General features: G+C 35.2%; 1 non-coding gene across 1 annotated transcript; it reads left to right on the top strand.

Moving 5' to 3' along the window:
- The first annotated feature begins 17457 nt into the window (after positions 1-17457).
- On the top strand, positions 17458-17564 carry LOC124891867. Its single transcript, XR_007049920.1, has one exon. It is a non-coding gene; the product is annotated as a small nucleolar RNA R71 (small nucleolar RNA).
- Positions 17565-21339: the final 3775 nt, after the last annotated feature.

Raw genomic sequence — 21339 nt, 5'->3', positions numbered from 1 at the left:
CACTCAACCTTTTATTGAGCCTCTTCTCTAATAACAAATTAGATTTACTCAACTCGTTAATATGAACTTTCCGAATTCAGAAATCTTGTTTCAACGCTTTGATTTTGTTCACCAATCTTGAAAGAATAAAATTTGATCTTAGATCCACTTCTTCTTTGTTTGTCCATCCAAAAAAATTATAATTCTTAGACTACAAAAAGAAGAAAAATAGAACATTAGCATCAATTGAATTTAATGTAGAGTAAGAAAACAATGAAAAACACATATACCATAGTAGGGGCAAAATCAAAAATCTTTATTGCTGATTTGATTTCGACCGAGAAGCTTGCAAATTCAGCAAAATTCCAAGTTTGCATCTCACCACAACATTTAGCATTGAATAAGATTCATTCATACAAAGCTTATTCATGTCTGCATTTGAGATTTGACGAATTTTGAGAAAGTTAAAGAACAAATTTTGGACCCTAAATAATATATTGGACCAAATTATAAACCCTAACTCCAAGAATTTAAGTAAAAATTAGCATTAACAACTCAATCTTAGATATTTTGTGAAGCAAATCGTAAATTTTTTTTAGAGAAGATGGAAGTCTTAATGGTGGAGAAGAAGTTAAAAATCTTAGAGACTGATATGTTATTTGAGGTTGGTAAAGATGATCATTGTGGGAATTTACTGACGTGGATTGTACATATGATTTTTTTCTCAAGGTTTTGGAGAATTTGAGCATCCTCTAACACACCTAGAGGAGGTATTCTCATCTCCTATGATAGGTCAGTACATAAGGGTCTATTAAATAGTTAAATAAAATTTTTGGGGGTGGGGGTGGGGGGGGGGGGGAGAGGGGGAGGGAGGTGATATAACACCCTAAAGTTTAAGTGTGTAATTTGAATTTCGAATATAGATTGGGGGAGAAGGAGAATTTAGACCATTTTCTTTAACATTTTATTTTGCTTAATGATATGCCAGAATTTATGCTTGCATAACTTAAAATAATTGGATTAAAATAAAAGAATAAATAAATAATAATGTGAAAATTGTGTGAACTATCATCTCTATAAAGTTCACTCGATATGGTTTTAGAGCATAGGATTCTTGTTGTACCAAGGTCGGATTTAGGGTGTTGCAAGCTCTTAATAATGAGAAAAATACTTTATTCAAATTGTGCGAGTACTATACCAAATCAAGAAAAAAATATTATTGACAAGAAAATAATTTTCTTGTTAATTATGGGTGGAATATTGATTACTTAAGAACTCTGATGTTCAAAAATTGCAAGTCTAGAGATACAAATGTTAATGTGGATATGTGTCAAATGGGGAGAAAAGTGAATAGAAATAAAGATAAATGAGTTAACAAAGGAGTAACCTATGTACTGGAAAAGAAAATAGAAGGGAGGTTGTGATGGTTTGTACATGTTCAGAGGAGAAGTACAAATGCCTCAGTGGGAAGGTATGGGCGATTGAAACTGAATGGCATTAGGATAGGTAGAGGCAGATAGAAGAATTATTGAAGGACTTGATTATACATAACATGGTTCATCTTGATCTCACTGAGTACACTATCTTAGATAGGAGACAATTTTGGATTAAGATAAAAGGCTAGTTGCTAATTGAACATTCTTTTGCTCCCGGATAGGCTTGGCAGTCATACTTTGATATTCCTTATTTCCAGTGGTATTAACAATATTCTCATAGTTTCTTGATCATCAATTTTGACTTGTGCTCCGGTTGTTGCATGAGTTCACTGTCTTTAATGTTCTTTCTCCTATTTGTAGTGTAATATGTTCCATTTCACATTATTTTGCATCATTTTCTTGTTGTTATTGCTCTCATATGTATCCCTATTTGCAAACTATGTGGTAGCTTTATTTATGTTGAGGATCTATTGGAAATAATTTCTCTATCTCGACAATGTAGGGGTAAGGTATGCATATACTAGACCCTTCACAGACTTCACTTGTAGGAATACGTTCACTAGATTTGTTGTTGTAGGGGTGGAGCCAACTTATGACCATGTGGTTCATCAAAACCCCCCTTAGCAGAATATTATACTATTTTTACATGAATAAAATTATTTAATATATATATAGTAGTTATTGAACCCTCATCGGCTAGTTAATATATTTCTATTGATTTTGAACCCCTTTAGTGAAAATTTTGACTCTCCAACTTTTTTGTTTTTGTTGTTGTTTCAGCACAATACTTTTAATCCAATTTGTTCGTGATTTCCAAGGATAAAGTAGTTGTTAGGCAAAGATCTATCTTGGTGTGGATAGACAAAGAGTCTTTGTACTATCGACGAATTTTGAATTACGACATTCTTCACCAAGTTTGTATTGAAACATATTATTTTAGATGTAAGTAAATTTAAATCACAAATATGTTTAGGATTGTAAAAGACATTTTTATATGAATACCCTCCATTGTGCAACCCTACACTTCGGCAATATGCTATACTTTGTCCGAGCTGTCGAGGATTCAATCACACAGGAATATTACAGTCCAACTATAGATCACAATAACTGGTAAAACAACTGCGGTATCACAAGTTAAATTATTAGCCTAATTGGATCTTTGATCTACTTAGCACTTTTCGGAATAACTTTAAATCTGTATGGGTAACCTTAAAAACCGGCCTTTGAGATCCACAAGAGCCAATTATGGGCACTGCATTACCACAACTTTAGGTCACAGTCCCTTGTGTAGGACATGAACTTATCAAAGTACTTGCAATTCCATTCGGTCACATGAACAAGATGGACACCTTTTTATTAGTTTATGATCAACATGTCCATGATTCCCATATATGAATGCATGATCAAAAGCCTGATCAAAAGTGAATCAACTTTTGCACTGTCGAGATTTCTCCAGAGACAATTTTATTTCATTCACATTCATAAAGTATACTAAAGTAATGACCTTGGCTAGTATAAAGTTATCCACAAAAGATGAAACTTTTTGTTTCTTATTTTTCTTAATTACCAACACTATTGCTTGGTTAGTGCATCCCCCCGACCCGTTTCATGTGATGTTGTTTGACCGGAATGAATGTAATTAATAATTAAAAGAATTTTTTTAAAAAATTTGTAATCTAAAATAAATCATATATATTTGTGGTATTATAAATATAGAAATATGTCATTTTTTTAGAACTGAATAAAAAGAGTTTCACACAAATTAAGATGGACAAAGTTTCACTTAGTGACAAACCATTACCAAATTAAATTATTACTCCCTACATTCCTTTATAAATGATCCTTTTGGGTTGATTTTATTCCTAAATAAATATATGTTTAAATCTTCAAGAATACTATATCAGAATCTTCCAAATATATCCTTGAATTTAAATATAGTAATCAATGTCAACCTGGAAAGGGATGAAATTTAATTAAAGGTATGTTGGTAAAATTAACTTTAATTTCTATAAGTGAAAAATTTAAGAGTGTGCCCAAATAAAAAGGAGAACTTATCTAGAAATGGAGGGAGTAGAAGAACTTGAATATTGTCACTTCTGTGGCTATACCTTTCAAGATGTCAAGTAAAAGGATAATCTTCAAATAGATTTCGCTAATGTCAAATGTATAAAGAACATTCCTAAATAATGCGACATGTTGTAAGGTTCCATGTTTTTACTTTTATTGTATACACAAACATAGAAAATGGGCAATTAATTCAACAATTAAAAAATATTATTTTTCAATAATTTTCGGATACACAGAATCTGTATTTTGGCAAAACAACTTCAACATAAGTTCAAGAATAAATCAAGAACACTTATAAAGTTTTCCAACACCTTTAACATAGGATCAAAATAACCTTTCAAAGAAGTATGTTTTCAATAGTTTAAAGAAAAATAGATGAAGCAGAAAAAGTCAAGTCCTCCGAATTTACGGAGTGTCCTTAAGGAAATAATCTCCCTCAAGTACCCGAGGTTGCGGAATTTTCCTCGCAGGATAAAATGGCTTCACAACCTGAATGTAGTGGTACCTCAAACTTTATGATTTTCTTCGAACTCACTCAACGGGAGAAGATCACACAGAGTTTTTAGAAGAAAGAGAATATTTTTCTTATGCAGAAATTTTTCATACTAAACCTGTGGAAAAAATGCAGGTTTATATAGCCATAAAGTGCCCCTTCTAAAAGGTGACAATGGTTCATCCGAAAAGGTGTATCCTTTGGAAGAGTCATGTCTGTTCATTCAAAATATTGTATTTTTTTAGTGAATAGACACAACTATCCGAACAGTCACTCCTTTTCCAAAATAATGTGTCTTTTTCTCAAAGGGTTGTGTCCCTCCTCCATTCACACCAATTGAATCCAACAATCCCCCACATGAATGGGAAATGGCTATTCTTTATAAAAATTTATGGACAAGTATGTGATCATCAAGAAAAAACTGATTGCATCTGGATAAGAGGGTTTTCCTTTGAACTTTTCGTAGTGAACATGCATCGGATGCGCTCAGTCAATTGGTAGATTTGATTCTTTGAATCATCGAGCTTTAATGTACACCTAGACAATACATGTCACACAACCATCCTTTTAACATTTATGGTTCTTATGGTTTTGTTCGTTTTAGCCGTGAACACGTCCCCATTTTATGAGAGCTTGGAGAATAGGCCTTTACTAACATTCTCCTAGAAGCGGCTTTGACTTTGCCCTCACATAGGTGATTTCTAAACGTTCAATCCTATAGATTAAACTATTTGGTCAAATCTGCCAAATTTAGATAATTATTAAAAGACTTCACACCATAAGTCTTATCCTTATTTACTAAAAATTGTCTACATCATGAGAATGAGCTAGGTATATTGACAATGTTGAACCATTCAGACACAACTTTGTTTGATCTCCTTGAACCTAGCTCTTGGGATCTCCAGTCTGCTAGGTAGAGTTACCGCCATGATGACTTTTCCTAGTCTATAAACCCATTCCCTTGGATATCCTCCCAACTCCTTCTCTAGACAGGCCTTTTGTAAGTGGATCCGACATATTATCCTTGACTTTACATAGTCAACAGTGATAATTACACTAGAGAGAAGTTCTCTGATGGTATTATGTCTTCGTCTTATACGACGAGCTTTACCATTTTACATCATGCTCCCTTTCCTACCTATTGTCGCTTGGCTATCACAGTGTATACATACTGGTGCCAATGGCTTGGGCCAATAAAGAATATCTTCTAAAAAATTTCAGTCATTCTATTTCTTCACTGGCTTTATCTAATGCGATAAATTCTAATTCCATTATAGAGCGAGCAAACATGTCTATTTGGATAATTTCCAAGAGGTCGCTCCTTCACTGATAGTAAATATATATCCACTCGTGGATTTTACTTCATTTGATCCGGTGATCCAATTTACATTACTATATCCTTCAAGTACTGCATGATATTTATTATAATGCAAAGCATAGTTGTGGGTGTATTTAAGATATCCCAAAACTCTTTTCATTGCCATCCAATTAGTTTTGTTAGGGTTACTCATGTACCGACTCAACTTACTAATATAGCATGTTATGCCTGATCGTGTATAATTCATTATATACATTAGACATCCCAATACTCTTGCGTATTCAAAATATGAGTCACTTTCACCCTCATTCTTTTGAAGTGCGAAGCTCATGTCCAATGGAGTCTTTGCAATACCAAATTCCAAATACTTGAATTTGTTAAGTTCCTTTTCTATGTAATGAGACCGTGACAATGCCAACCCTTGTGGATTTAAATGGATTCTTATTCCCAAGATCACATCTGCAACTCCAAGGTCTTTCATATCAAACTTGCACTTGAACATTCGCTTTGTGGTCCTTATGTCAGAAATGTCTTTACTGATGATCAACATATCATCCACATATAAACAAACAATGACTTGGTGTTATAGACTGTCTTTAATGTAGATGCACTTATCACATTCAATTATCTTGAACCCTTTTGCCAAAATGGTTTGGTCAAACTTCACATGCCATTGTTTAGGTGCTTGTTTTAGTCCATATATCGACTTTAAAAGTTCACACACCTTATTTTCTTTTCCTGAAACCACAAAACCCTTAGGTTGTTCCATGTAAATTTCTTTCTCCAATTCTCTATTTAGGAATGTTGTTTTCACATCCATTTGATGGATTTCAAGACCATATACTGCCGCCAAGGCAATTAACATTCAAATTGATGTTATCCTGGTTACTGGCGAGTATGTATCAAAGTAATTAAGGCCTTCTTTCTATTTGAACCATTTTACTATAAGTCTTGCCTTGTATTTGTCAATAGTACCATCCGCTTTCATTTTCCTTTTGAAGATCCATTTAGAACCTAAAGATTTATTTCTCAAAGAAGATCAACCAACTCCCATGTATGGTTGCTCAAGATTGAATCAATCACACTATTGAATGCCTCTTTGTTATAACTCAGATGCAAACGGAAGTGCACGTGATCGTACAAGTAATATAGTGATTTAGATAATCAGATATCGTTCCCACGAGGACTAAGCGACTAGAAATTTAACCAACTTTTAGTTTTAGACAATTAGTATTAAGAGTTGTAAAGTATCAAAATGATTTTCAACTTGAGAATAAAAATATAAATTAATTAATTAGAAATAAAAGTGTATGACTAAAGCAAGGCAAGCAACAGTTGTAAACAATAATGATAAGAATTCCAGGGTTGAGGCTTTTCGAACAATCATACAAATCTCCATTCTTATAATAGTCTAATTGGCTATTGGGTTGTCAGTTCGCAAGGTTTAGGCAATGATTTTTTGTCTCCCAACCTCAAATCTTCTATCTATTGTATATTGCAGCTACAACTCCCGCAAAGATAGAACAATTCTTGTAAATTCATTAAGTACTCTTCTTGCAATTCATCCAAACAAGGCTTCTAGGTAATCCCTATCCTAGATGCTAATTCAAATCCCTTTATTTTATACAAGGGTAAGGACCTTGCTCCTTAATTTCTTCATTCTAATTTACAATTATCATTCCGAATTCACATAGAAATATAAATTTATTCTAAAGGCGGCCAAGCATTAAAATAGTAAGCTCAAGAAATTAAGAACAAACCAAGTGATAATTCAAAAAGAAACTACTATAAAGAATATCAAAGAGTAATCATGTTCTTGGCCTCAACCCCAGAACAAGGGTATTTAGCCACTCATGTTTGAATTAAACATCAAAAACAAGTAATTAATCATACCCAAAATTAGTATTGAGTTAACAAAGTTCAAAAGAAATAATAAGAACCCTAAAAAAAAGAATTCTATTCTTTTCACCGCTGTTATGCTTGCCAAAAGTGTTTGGAATTGTGTTCATGAGTTCTTTTTATACTTAAAAAATTTCACCAGATCTAAAACCTTGATGCGACGCATCAATAATTGCATCAACAAAACCAACGCGTCATATCAACATCGTATTTATGCACTGGAATTTACCTTTAAAAATCAAACTAAGTCAAGTGCTTCACCACATGATGCGACACGTTGACATCGTGTCTTGTCACTAGAATTTGCTCCTCAAAATGTGACAAAGTGTCAAAAATTTTTGCATCAACGCGATGCATTATCGCGTCAATGCAGTGGAATTTGCAGATGAATTTTTTTGCAAAGGCACAGAACTTACTCATCGACGCGACGCATTGACATCGCGTCGATGCTATGGAAGTTACTCTTTAACTTTTGACTAAGGCACACTTTTTACCAGTCAATGCGACGTATCGAGATAGCGCCGCGTCACTGGAATTTTTCTTCATTTCCTCTCTTTCTTTCTGTTAATCCTCAGCTCCGTTCTTTTATCCTTACTATCATGCATATACAATTTTTTTGACTTAGATTTACATGGTTGTTTTCATCTTCATGATATGTATCTAATTTTCTTCTGAATCCATGAAAAATTTACCCTGTATCTCTAATCACATCGGTTAGCCACGAAACATAATTTAGCTCACAATTCAATATAATTAGCACAATTTTCATTCTCAAAATAAGTCCAAATATGAGTAAATAGTGGTGTTTGGACATATAAATACGCCCAACATCACCACCCCACACTTAAAACCTTGTTCATCCTCGAACAACTTCAAGCAACACCATCGTCATCATTCTAATCACAACCTAAGAGTCATGCTAGTGTTTGGCATATGAAAACTTTATTTCACACTTCATTGGCCTAATAGTGACATTCAATTTGTTGTCAAACTTAATAAAAGCACGCAATCAAGCAATATAATAAGTAATCCAGACTTTCATCTGCATGCACCCTCACAACACGAAAGTTTTTCCTATATCACTCACAATTTAACAATCTTAATCAGGAGGGGAATATCAAAATTCAATCACTCGCTCTCAACAAAGAATTCATACATTATAGGTGATGAACCATAGGCTTTCCCTTAGTGTATTACTTCGCTAATAGTCGGATGTTGAAATGTAGGATCAAATAGGTTTTTATGGGTAGGAACTATTTGAGAAATAGTGACTAATCTCCCTAATCACTTTAATACATAACTACCTTTCATCAAAGCTAAATCACATTTTATCAACCCAACTTGTTATTTCGTTATCTTTAAACAATCACTGTTTTACCCCAATCTTATCTTAGCATATTAGCACAACTACAGTAGGAGTATTTTCCTTTTTACATCATAATTCAATTTTCAGCTTTTCTTCGTACCCCAATTCTTGTTACGGACCCCTATAGTAGCCACCCTCAACCTAAGTAATATGCCTTACTTAAGGTACACATTGTCCTTAATGAACCAGGGCCAAGACAGGTTCATTATAACACAAAAACTGGCCAACAATAACTGAAATTTTCATCACATATATATATATGTATATATATTTTCTAACTCCTAAACGTCATAAGTAAATGCACAATGAACGCTTCTCTGGGGCTTCACTTTCATCTTTTTCCTTCTTTATATTTCCATTCCCTCTTATTCCATAATCTGTATTAAAGCGCTTTGGAACTAAGGATCAAATTAAGGTCTATCAAAGAAAGGATTTAGTTACGAATGAGGCTACCAAAGAAATCAGGCTATAGGATCAAAGGGGCTAACTAAGGCTATGCATAAGGTAGGTAAATAAAGTTTTTACTATTTGGTTAACAAAGAAATGCCTAAATCACTTCCTACCCCCGACACCCTTTATTTTGCTTTGTAAACATATCGGGCAAGTTCTAGTCATTCCTATACATGTAGAATATAAATAAATACTCACTTACTCGGTTCATGCTAAAAATCAAGTTGGATCCTAAAGATTTTTGATATTGCACTTTATCAACTTCAACATTAAGCCAAGCAAATAAAACTACACCTATTGGGATTTAACATCTCATTTTGTTACCATTAAAATAGTTTTGCCCAACACACAACATTTTTCAAAGGTCGCAATTAGGGTCCTATCATTTTCCCATCTTCTAAAGGCGCATTTCCCTTAAGACGGTCGTCATCCATCTATCATAGGGGAAGGAAATAAATATGTCGTTGCCTAACTAAAATAGGGGAATGAAATAAATATGTCATTGCATAACTAAAATTGCCAAAAAGGGTACACATAATACTGTAATCTGAAAATTACCACAAAGGGTGAAAATAGAATACTATAAATAAAACAAACATTTTTAATAGATTTGCCAAAGAGGGCAATCATTTTGCCAAAAAAGGCAATATTGTCAACTTACAACCCAGAAAACATAAAAAGACAAATAAAAATTATTCAACCAATACAACCAAAAACCAATATTGTTCAGCTATTAAAAATAAAAGAGATAAAGATGAAGATGATCAACGACCAACCACCCCACACTTAAACATAGCACAGTCCCAGTGATAGCAATATGCATAAGACAGGGTGGCATCATACTCCCTACTTAATCAAATGATACCATGGCCATCACATCCGCATCAAGATCAGCACCATCATCATCATCCAAGTCATCACCAGAATCTCCATTATAAGACTGCTCCTTATCCTCTGACTCATCATCAGAATAGACCATACGTTTTTCCTTGTCCATAGAGACATCATCATCTATTGGCTCATTAAAATCTGGGCTAATTTGCAGTAAAATCCAAGCATGAGGTCCTAATGGATAGTCCAAATCTATCGCACGAATCTCCTGTTGGGTGGCTGGATGCCCCCAGTCCTCAACTGCAACATTATGAGCCCATACATATAGGTTGTAGTCTCATCAGTACAAGCTTGATGCTCGGGCATAGTCAAATTCACACCATGAGGAGCTGGTCCCTTGGTGCAAGAAATATCCAATGGCCTGTCACCAACAGATGGAAAATAATTAGCCTCCTCCTCGGGCACACCTTATTGCCTCAAAATTTTGGTCGGCATCTCTCCAAACCTATATCTACGACCCTCTAAAAATAGAGTCTTCATTATCATCAAAAAAATAATAGCACCCACATTCACATCCATATCATCACATATCAAAGCATAAATAAAACACACCCTATCACGGGTCACCTCCATTATATGTTTCCCATAAACAAGATAGGAATAGATAATTCTAGCCCATAAACATGCCTCCCTATTTAGATGAGCAAATAGAAGTGATACATGCGTACCTCTCTCTTTGTGGGAAATCCATCTCATTGTAGATCGAGTGTCGTATATGAGATAACGGATATGCTGATATGGTGGCTCAATGATCATTGCCTTCAGTGGCTCTGGATCCATAAAGGGAGCACCTAACAACTTATTAACAATATTCACAGTGAAAGTTATCACATGGCCACGTACCTCGACCTCAAAATCTTTCGGGTTCCAATTCGCATAGAATTCCCGAACTAAGCTTAAGTTGCATCACCCGGTTGCTCAAAGAGAAAATTCATGTGGTGGGCCTCTATCTTTCTCACCATAGATGGATATTATTTCATCAAGCTTGCCCTATTGATAAATTGATCGGCTGAATATTTTGACTCTTTGTGTTGGAAGTACCACTTTCGTCCTGCAACAACTACCGCCTTAGTTCCAAACCTCTTTTGACTCTTAGGAAGATGTGGGGCTACAGGCACCCGGTCAGCTTCACGGCTTCTCTTATGCCTAGGCTCAGATGGTCCAGCTGCACTCTTTCCCTTACTTTTTTGTTGATGGCTACATGAAATTGTACCTATCAATCATCACAGCCCACGAACATATAAAATAGGTACCTTCAAAACTAGAAATCACTAAGTGTGAAATTTACCCCACACTTAGTTTCTAGCACATTCTTGTATATGAATGCACTAGGGTACTCAGACTTCCCCTTTTTATTTGACAAGTCCAATCATCAGTTATTAAGTATTAACACACAAAGACATTTTGAAGTTGGCATAATTCACAATCTCAGCTCAATGACTAATGAATGAATAATTTTTCACATAAACACCTCCAATTATGAGAGCATGACCTTTCTTTAATAGTTTCACATATGCACTTTCGTTATGTTAGATTTAATCTCACTTCAGTGCCTTATAGCTACCACTAAGGTGTTGTGAAATTAGAATTCACCCCACACTTAGTTGCTATAATATAGTGAATCAAACACATCCTAAATTCTTGAAATTTCCCCCATGATTCAGCAAAACAACTCATTTATTTAGAAACTAAGTCAATTTGAAAGTGGAGTGCATCAATTTAACAAGCACATAAGCAATATATTCTCTACACAGCTTATAATCATTAATACAAATACTCCATAAGAACTAAGAGCAGTCAAAATAGTTTAAATAATCCACCACCATAGATCTACAAGTTTTAGCTCAAATAAAACCCCCAACCTATACAATTATTGTCACTAATTCACCTAAACATGTCATTTATTATCTCAAATCTACAAATCAAAACAAAATCATGCCCTTTATCACTAACTATTTAGTATTCTAAGCATTATTTACCATATAAAACAATCTTGAGTAAATAAAAGGTACAAGACTTACCTTTGACTTGATGAAGAAAAATAAAGTATGAATCATGCACCACAACAGTAATAATCGATTTTCAAATTGATGGAATTTCGGAGCGGCGGCAGCACTAGGGTTAGGGTGAATGGTGAAACGGGTTAAGGTCATATATATAGTGGTGACCCAAAAATAAAGAGTCGATGCACCATGTCAGTTATCGCGATGGATAAGCGATGTGGCGTGTTGAGTTCGCATCGTTTTACTAGATTTTTCCCTAAAAATTTTATCTAAGTGTTATCTAATGAGCACCGATGCGACGCGTCATGTAACGCATTGAAGGTTTGATGCAATGTGTCAAGATCGTGTTAGTTCACTGGAAATAGCCTTAGAAATTTTTCGAAGTGTAGTCATGATGCACATTGACGCGATGCATCAAGATAGCATTGGTCCACTAGAATTTGCATCAAAAAAAAATTTCTAAGTCTAAATTTCCCATACTTTAATGCATCTTTACTTACACTTTACCTTTTTTTCACTATGTATAACCTATTTACTTACTCAAAGGCCCATGTTCATCATCTTCTCATCTTTTCTTTCTCCACCAAGTTTTTTATTTCTGCATATCAATCAAAAACAACAAAATCATTAAAGTAAAAGTAGGTTGCCTCCCACCAAGCACCTTAGTTTTGGTCGTGGAACGACTCATATTTTTGTATTTTTCTTTTTATTCTTCAACTATTAAAAATTAAACTACCTATAATATTACATTTTTGGGTTGCCTCTCACACAGCGCCTTATTTTATGTTGTGGCATGACTTAGGTCAGTTCTACTCATTAGAAAAGATAATGGACTCCTTGTGCTTATCTGGATGATCCACCCAGTGATGCTTTACACACTGTCCGTTCACCCGAAACTTCTCCATATTCTCTTTATTCCATAACTCCACAACTCCATGAGGTGACATTCACACCACCTAAAAAGGTCCAGACCATTTAGATCACAATTTAGCCGGGAATAACTTAAGCCTTGAATTGAACAATAAAATAAATTGTCCGGGTTCAAACACTCTCTCTTCAATTTGTTTATCATACCATCTTATGGTTTTCTCCTTATATAGCTTGGCATTTTCGTAGGCATGAAGCCTAAACACATCAAGATCATTCAGCTAGAATAATCGTTTCAACACCGCGACTTTCATCTCAAAATTCAATTTATTTACGGCCTAATATGCTTGATGTTCTAGCTCCATAGGTAGATGGCATACTTTACCATAAACCAAGCGATATGGAGACGTCCTAATGGGCGTCTTGTAAGTTGTTCTGTAAGCCCAAAGTGTGTCATCTAACTTCTCAGCCCAATCTTTTTGCTGCCCATTCACTATTTTTTTGCAGTATCTGCTTAATCTCCCAGTTGGACACCTCAACTTGTCCACTTATTTGGGGATGATATACCGTAGCAACCTTTTTCCTGACACCATATTTAGCAAGAAGATTTTTAAACCAGGTGTTGATAAAGTGCGTACCTCCATCATTAATTATCGCTCTGGGTGTACCAAATTTGGAAAATATGTTCTTCGCAAATTTTAGCATGACTCTTGCATAACTAGTTGGACTAGCCACCTCTTTCACCCATTTAGAGACGTAGTCAACCTCTACAAGAATATGTAGATTGCATTTTGAAGGTAGAAATAGGCCCATGAAATCGATCCCCCAAACATCAAAGACTTCGAATTCTAAAATATTGTTGAGGGATATCTTTTGACGCCTAGATATAGTGCTCAACCTTTGACATTGATCACAATTCTTCACAAAAGCAATTGCATCTCTAAAAAACATAGGCCAGAAAAAACCTAATTGCAGCACTTTTCTAGCAGTTCTCTCACCCCTATGATGTCCACCATAAAGAGATGAGTTGCAATCTTGTAGCACCTTAAAAAATTCAGCCTCTAGAATACACCTGCGAATAACTCCATCTGGACCCTACTTAAAGAGATACGGTTCATCCTAAATATATGCACGTGAATCATGAAGTAATTTTTTCCTTTGTTGTATGGTGGCATCAAGAGGGTACACCTTATAAGCTATCAAATTCACAATATTAACATACCATGGGAACTTTACAGCATCTAAAGATAACAACTTTTCATCAGGAAACTCTTTCTTATAGCTAAGAGAGTCATCAATAATATGGTTTCAACTTTCCATCCATGACAAGTGGTCAACAACTTGATTTTCAGCTTCCTTCCGATCTCGAACCTCAAGATCAAATTCTTATAGTAGTAGAATTCACCTAATCAGTCGAGGTTTTGCATCCTTCTTATTCACAAGATACTTAATGGTAGAGTGGTCAATATGAACAATGACCTTAGTGCCAACTAAGTAAGGTCTAAACTTGTCAAATGTGTATACCACTGCCAATATCTCTTTCTTTATAACCGTATAATTAACTTAAGTATTATTCAACACTTTGCTAGCATAGTAGATCGAGCAAAATACCTTATCTCTTCTCTGACCTAAAATCGCTCCCACAACAACGTCACTAGCATCACACATCAACTCAAATTGTAACTCCCAATCTGGTGCGATCAAAATAGGTGCTTTAGTCAACTTGTTCTTTTATTTTTCAAAGGCCTCTTGGTAATCAACTTTAAACTCAAACTTTGCCTCTTTCTCTAATAATTTGCACATGGGACTTGCAATCTTTAAGAAATCTTGAATGAACCGCCTATAGAAACCTGTATGTCCTAGAAAGTTGCGCACTCATTTGACTGTGATTGGAAGTGGAAAATTTTCAATCACTTCAACATTTGCCTTATTTACTTTGAGTCATGTATAGGACACTTTAAGTCCTAGGACAATTCCTTCCTTAACTATAAAGTGGCACTTCCCAATTTAGCACCAAGTTTGTCTCTTCGCATCGAGCTAGGACTCTGTCAAGATTCTGCAAGCACTTTTCAAAAGAATTACCGTACACAGAAAAATCATCCATGAATACCTCCACAAAGTCTCCAACCATGTCGAACAATATTGCCATCATACATCTCTAAAATGTAGCAGGTGCATTGCATAGGCCGAAGCGCATACGTCTGAATGCGTATATGCCGTAGGTACAAGTGAAAGTGGTCTTTTCTTAGTCTTTCAATGCTATAATAATCTAATTGTAGCCGGAGTACCCATCCAGAAAACAATAATACTCTTGTCCCACCAATCTATCTAGCATTTGGTCAATGAAAGAAATATGATAGTGATCTTTATGAGTCACTTCATTCAATATCCGATAGTTAATACAGATCCTCCAAATGGTGATCATATGTGTGGGGATAAACTCATTATCATCATTAGTTACCACAGTCATCCCTCCTTTTTTTGGTACATAGTGCACTGGACTTACCCATTTGCTATCAAAAATTGGGTAGACAATACCATTATCTAACCACTTGATCACTTTTTTCTGACCACCTCATTCATCACAGGATTCAACCTTCTTTATTGCTGCACTCTTGGTTTGTAACTCTCTTCCATGTAGATGTTGTGCATGCAAACTACTTAACTGATTCCTGTAATATCAGATATTTGCCAACCAATTTCCTTTCTTCTTTTCTTTAGAACTGCTATGGCTTCTTTTACATGTACATCTGATAATCCTGCAGATAAAATAACAGGAAAAGTATCTGGGTCACCAAAAAAACATATTGTAAATACGGAGGGAGAACCGTAAGCTCCAAATTAGGAGCTTCTTCAACTAAGGCCTTGGGTGATAGACCAATTGGACTATTCAATGGTTTAAAAGGCACCTTGTTAGTCTCAATCACTGCCAAATTAATAACCTGAACCAATTCCAATGCTTCTACATCTATATAAAGATCATGAACCATCAAAGCTCGCTCTAATGAATCATCAGACAACATCAAATGCCAATCCAAAGCAAGATCAATAGCCGATATAGATGACAACTCCTCATATATAGTGGGCAGTTTCAGCGCCTTATACATATCAAAGACTTCTACTTTATCATGCGCTCGTATTGTCATTTTCTTGGCTGCTACATCAATTAGTGACTGCCCCGTTGCTAAGAAGGGTCATCCCAAAATAAATTAAACCACAAGATCAGCCTCAAAGTCAAGAATTACAAAATCCACCAAAAGATTAAAGATCCTACTTACACCAACACATCTTCAATAGTACCATCTGGCCTAGAAAGTGATCGATCTGCCAACTGTAAAATAACAGTAGTGGGTTTGGGACTCCTAAGACCCATCTTTCAGGACCACGATGTGGGCATAAGATTTATGCTAGCTCCCAAGTCACATAATCCCCGTGCACGAATGGTTTGCCTAATAGTAATCTGCAAGGTGAAACTACCTGGATCCTTAAGCTTTGTAGGCAATTTGTTTTGAATCTTGGATGTACACTCTTGAGTAAGTGCAACTGTAGCATATTCAGTCAATCGGTTCTTATTCGCAACTATGTCCTTAAAGTATTTTGCATATTTTGGCACACTCTGCAGAATGTCAACAAGAGAAAGATTTACTTGAACCTGCTTCAAAAGATCTAAGAACTTCTTGTAACTTGCCTCCTCTTGATGTTTCCTTTCCCTTTGAGAAAAGGGTAAGGGAAGAGTCTTCTTCTCCATATGAATTTATTAACTTGCCATTTTTTTCTTGACTTCTTTCTCTGCATTATTTTTAGCACCCTCATCATTGATTGGGGGACTAACCTGCTCCTGAACTGTCTTCTTAGTTTGCATCTCACTCCTTATTGTAATCGTATTTACCTACTTGGTATTTGTCTCTGTATTGCTAGGTAATGCTCCTTGAGGTCTTGTATTCTGTGCCCCTGCAATTTGACCCAGTTGTGACTCTCGATTTCTCGTAAGCAATTATTGACGCTTCAACTCAGCTATAAACTGTACTTGTTGAGTCTTAATTTTAGTTACAAATTATGCTTGTTGAGCCATAAACTGCTTCATTAATTTCTCCATATTGCCAGTTTGAGCAGTAGTAGCTTGATTGTTCTGAACCATCTATTGATTTGGTTGCACTTTTATCTTGTACTGATTTGCATTATGCGTCTAATTTCTACCCCATGAGAAATTGGGATGGTTTCTCCGATTTTGATTATAAGTGTTACCAAAACTTTGTTATCCCTGCCGATTTGCATTTCCTACATAGTTGACAGAATTTGGATTAATAGAACATGGATCTGCTGTGAGCTCACCATTTCTGCAAACCTCACACCAAGAATTCACCTGTTGGACTGAATTCATTGTGGCTGTTGGTTGTGTAACACCCAAATTTATGGTATTAAGATGAGAAATCATATAATTTTGTATGGCTACAATCTGTACCTGTAATGTGGTAAACTGATCTACCTCCAATACCCCTGCAACCTTTATAGGAGTACTCCTCGAATCTGCATGCCAATCACGGTTCCCTTATGAAATTTGATTCGGCAGTGTGTATAATTCTTCATATGTCTTCTCAAGAGCCTATCCACCTGCTGCTGAATCTAAAAGAATCTTTGTATTTGACTCTAATCCCTCAATGAAAGTATGCACAAGAACATCGTTAGACTGATAATGGTGAGGGTAATTTCTAAGCATACCCTTAAATCTCACCCATGCTTAGTAAAGATTCTTTTCTTTTTTCTGTCTGAAACTCAAGATCCCGCTCCTCAAGTGTGCAGTCTTCCCAGATGGAAAGAATCAAATAAGAAATTTTCGAGCTAGATCTTACCAAGTAGTGATGGAGAGTGGTGGTTCAGCAAGTAACCACCTTTTTTCTTCCCCTATTAGAGGGAAGGGAAAGAGTTTCAATCTGATGTAATCAGAGCTCACCCCTTCAGGAATATAAGTGTTGCTTATTTCCTAGAAAGTTTGTATGTGCTGCTGCAGATCTTCGTGTGAAAGGCCATGAAATTTCCCCACTGAATTCAGCAATTGCATCGTATTCTGCTTCAATTTAGATTGACCTCCTAGTTCAGGAATACTGCTCGTCACATGGTTCGTTAGTGGGATTTTCACCTCACGAACAGGTCTAACGGCTGGTTGAGCAGGAAAAACTGGAATAACAATATATCCAGCATTTGGATCAATTGGTTCATTTCTTTATTCAGCCATTCTTTGCCTTTGTTGAAATATTTGTTCTGGTTCTGCAAAAAGCTCTACCAACTCTTTATCTCTCGCCATTCCTGGATTCAGCTAAACCTACAAAAATTCAACCGCTAAGATCAAGTCGTTAACACTTAAACTTAATATCAAAAACCAAAAATTTAGCAATTTACTAATTGTATTACTCCCCAGCAATGGCGCCAAAAACTTGTTGCGACTCAAATGCACACGCAAGTGCACGTGATCGTACAAGTAATATAGTGATTTAGATAATCAGATGTCGTTCCCACGAGGACTAAGTAACTACAAATTTAACCAACTTTTAATTTTTTATAATGAGTATTAAGTGTTGTAAAGTATCAAGATGATTTTGAACTTGAGAATAAAAATATAAACTAATTAATTAGAAATAAAAGTTTATGACTAAAGCAAGGCAAGCAACGGTTGTAAACAATAATGATAAGAATTTCAGGGTTGAGGCTTTTCAAACAATCATACAAATCTCCATTCTTATAGTAGTCTAATTGGTTATCGGGTTGTTGGTTCGCAAGGTTTAGGCAACGATTTTTTGTCTCCCGACCTCAAATCTTCTATCTATTAAATATTGCAGCTATTACTCCCGTAGAGATACAACAATTCTTTTGGATTCATTAAGTACTCTTCTTACAATTGAACCAAACAAGGCTTCAAGGTATATCCCTATCCTAGATGCTAATTCAAACTCTTTATTTTATAAAAGGGTAAAAACCTTGCTTCTTAATTTCCACTTTCTAATCTACAATTCTTCTCCCGGATTCACATAGAAATATAAATTTATTCTAATGGCGGCCAAGCATTAAAATAGTAAGCTCAAGAAATTAAGAACAACCCAAGTGATAATTCAAAAAGAAATTACTATAAAAAATATTAAAGAGTAATCATGTTCTTGGCCTCAACCCTAGAACAAGGGCATTTAGCCACTCATGTTTGAATTAAAAACATCAAAAATAAGTAATTAACCATACTCAAAATTAGGATTGAGGTAAAGAAGTTCAAAAGAAATAATAAGAACCCTTAAAGAAAGAATTCTACGCTTTTCCGCCACTACTATGCATGTCAAAAGTGTTTGGAATTGTGCTCATTTGTTCCTTTTATACTTGGAAAAATTTCACCAGATCTGAAGCCTTAACGCGACGCATTGATAATCGCATCAACAAAACTAATGTATCGCGTCAACATCGCGTTGATGCACTGGAATTTACCTTTAAAAATTAGACTAAGTCAAGTTATTTACCACACGACGTGACACGTTAACATAACATCATGTCACTAGAATTTTCTCCTCAAAATATGACAAAGTGTCAAAACTTTTTGCATCAACACGACACGTTGACATTGTGTCGATGCACTGGAATTTGAAGATGAAATTTTTTTGCTAAGGCACAGAACTTACATATCGATGTGATGCATTGACATCGGGTTGATGCTCTGTAAGTTGCTCTTCAAATTTTGGCTAAGGCACACTTTTTACCAGTCAATGCGACGCATCGAGATAGCGTCATATCACTAGAACTTTTCTCTATTTTCTCTCTTTCTTTTCGTCAATCCTCAGCTCCTTCTTTTATCCTTACTCTCTTGCATCTACAATATTTTTGACATTGATCAACATGGTCATTTGCATCTTTATGATATGTACCCAATTTTCTTCCGAATCCATGGGAAATTTACCCTGTATCTCTAATCATATTGGTTAGTCACAAAACATAATTTAGATCACAATTCAATATAATTAGCATAATTTTCATTCTCAAAACAAGTCCAGATATGGGTAAATAGCGGTGTTAGGACATATAAATACGCCCAAGATCACTCTTTCCAAAAGGATGAGTCTGACGAGGACATCACTTCTATAAAAGATTGAGGCTCATTTTCTAAGAGAAATGTTACAAAATTTGATCCAAACGAAGTTGACGTTCTTTGACGTGTACTACGTCTTGGATTTTCATCATTATGTATATTCTCACTTGGTTCATTTTGAGGTCGTTTAGAACCCCCACCAGACTGTTCATGTCTGGTTTTATACGGATAAATATTTTTAAAGAATTCAATATTATCTGATTCAATTAATGTATTTTCACTGATATCCGGATGTTTGAATTTATAAATCAAAAATCAACATGCTTTGCTACTTTTGCCATATCCTATGGACACGCAGTCCAGTGTCTTTGGTCCTATCTTTACCCTTTTTGGCATAGGTACTTGGACCTTCGCTAGACTCCCACACACTTTGAAATATTTCAAGTTGGGTTTCCTTCCTTTCCCTTTTTCTTATGAAATTAATTGTGTATTACTATGGGGAACTCTATTGAGTATTCAGTTAGCTGTGAGGATAGCCTCCCCTCCATAAGTTTTGTGGTAAACCTGAACTTATAAGTAAGGCATGCACCATTTTCTTCAAAATTTGGTTTTTTCTTTCCGCAATTCCATTAGATTAGGGTGAATATATGGTCGTACTTTGATGGACAATTCCATTCACTATATATATTTCGGCAAAGGGAGATTCATATTCTCTACCCCTATCACTTCTTATCATTTTGATCTTTTTTTCAAACTAATTTTCAACTTCTATTTTATATTGCCTAAATGCATATATTGCTTCATCCTTACTGTTTAGCAAATAGATATATTAGTATCTAGTGCAATCATAAAAAAAAATTATAAAATACTTTTTCCCACCACGAGATGGTGTTGACTTCATATCACAAATGTCTATGCGGATTAAGTCTAAGGGATTTGAATTCGTTTCAACAGACTGATATAGATTCTTAGCATACTTTGATTCCACACACATTTGACATTTTGATTTATTGCACTCAAAGTTTGGCAAAACTTTAAAGTTAGTTATTATTTTTTGCAAGGTTTTGTAGTTGACATGTCCTAAACGACTATGCCACAAATCCTTTGAGTCTAGCAAGTAAAAAGAAGCCTCAACTTTCTTGATTTCAACAATCATTACATTAAGTTTGAAAAGTCCCTCATTGAGGTAGCCCTTTCCTACATATGTTTCATTCTTGCTTATTAAAACTTTCTCCAAAACAAACACACACTTAAACCCATTTTTAATATGAAATGTTGTCAACACTAAGTTTTTCCTAATATTACTACATAGAGAACATTGTTGAAAGTCAACACCTTATCGGAAGTCAATTTTAGGAACAACTTCCCACTTTCTTCAACCTTGGTTGTTGTATTATTTTCCATGAAGATCACTTCTTTGGGACCAACAGAATCATAAGTAGCAAAAGCTTCATTGTCCGCTCAAACATATGTAGTGGCTCCTAAATTAAACCACCATTCATTTAGATAT

Source organism: Capsicum annuum, chromosome 1, assembly GCF_002878395.1.
Source record: "Capsicum annuum cultivar UCD-10X-F1 chromosome 1, UCD10Xv1.1, whole genome shotgun sequence".
In the NCBI taxonomy this organism is placed as follows: domain Eukaryota; kingdom Viridiplantae; phylum Streptophyta; class Magnoliopsida; order Solanales; family Solanaceae; genus Capsicum; species Capsicum annuum.
This window is presented reverse-complemented; position numbering and strand designations above follow the sequence as displayed.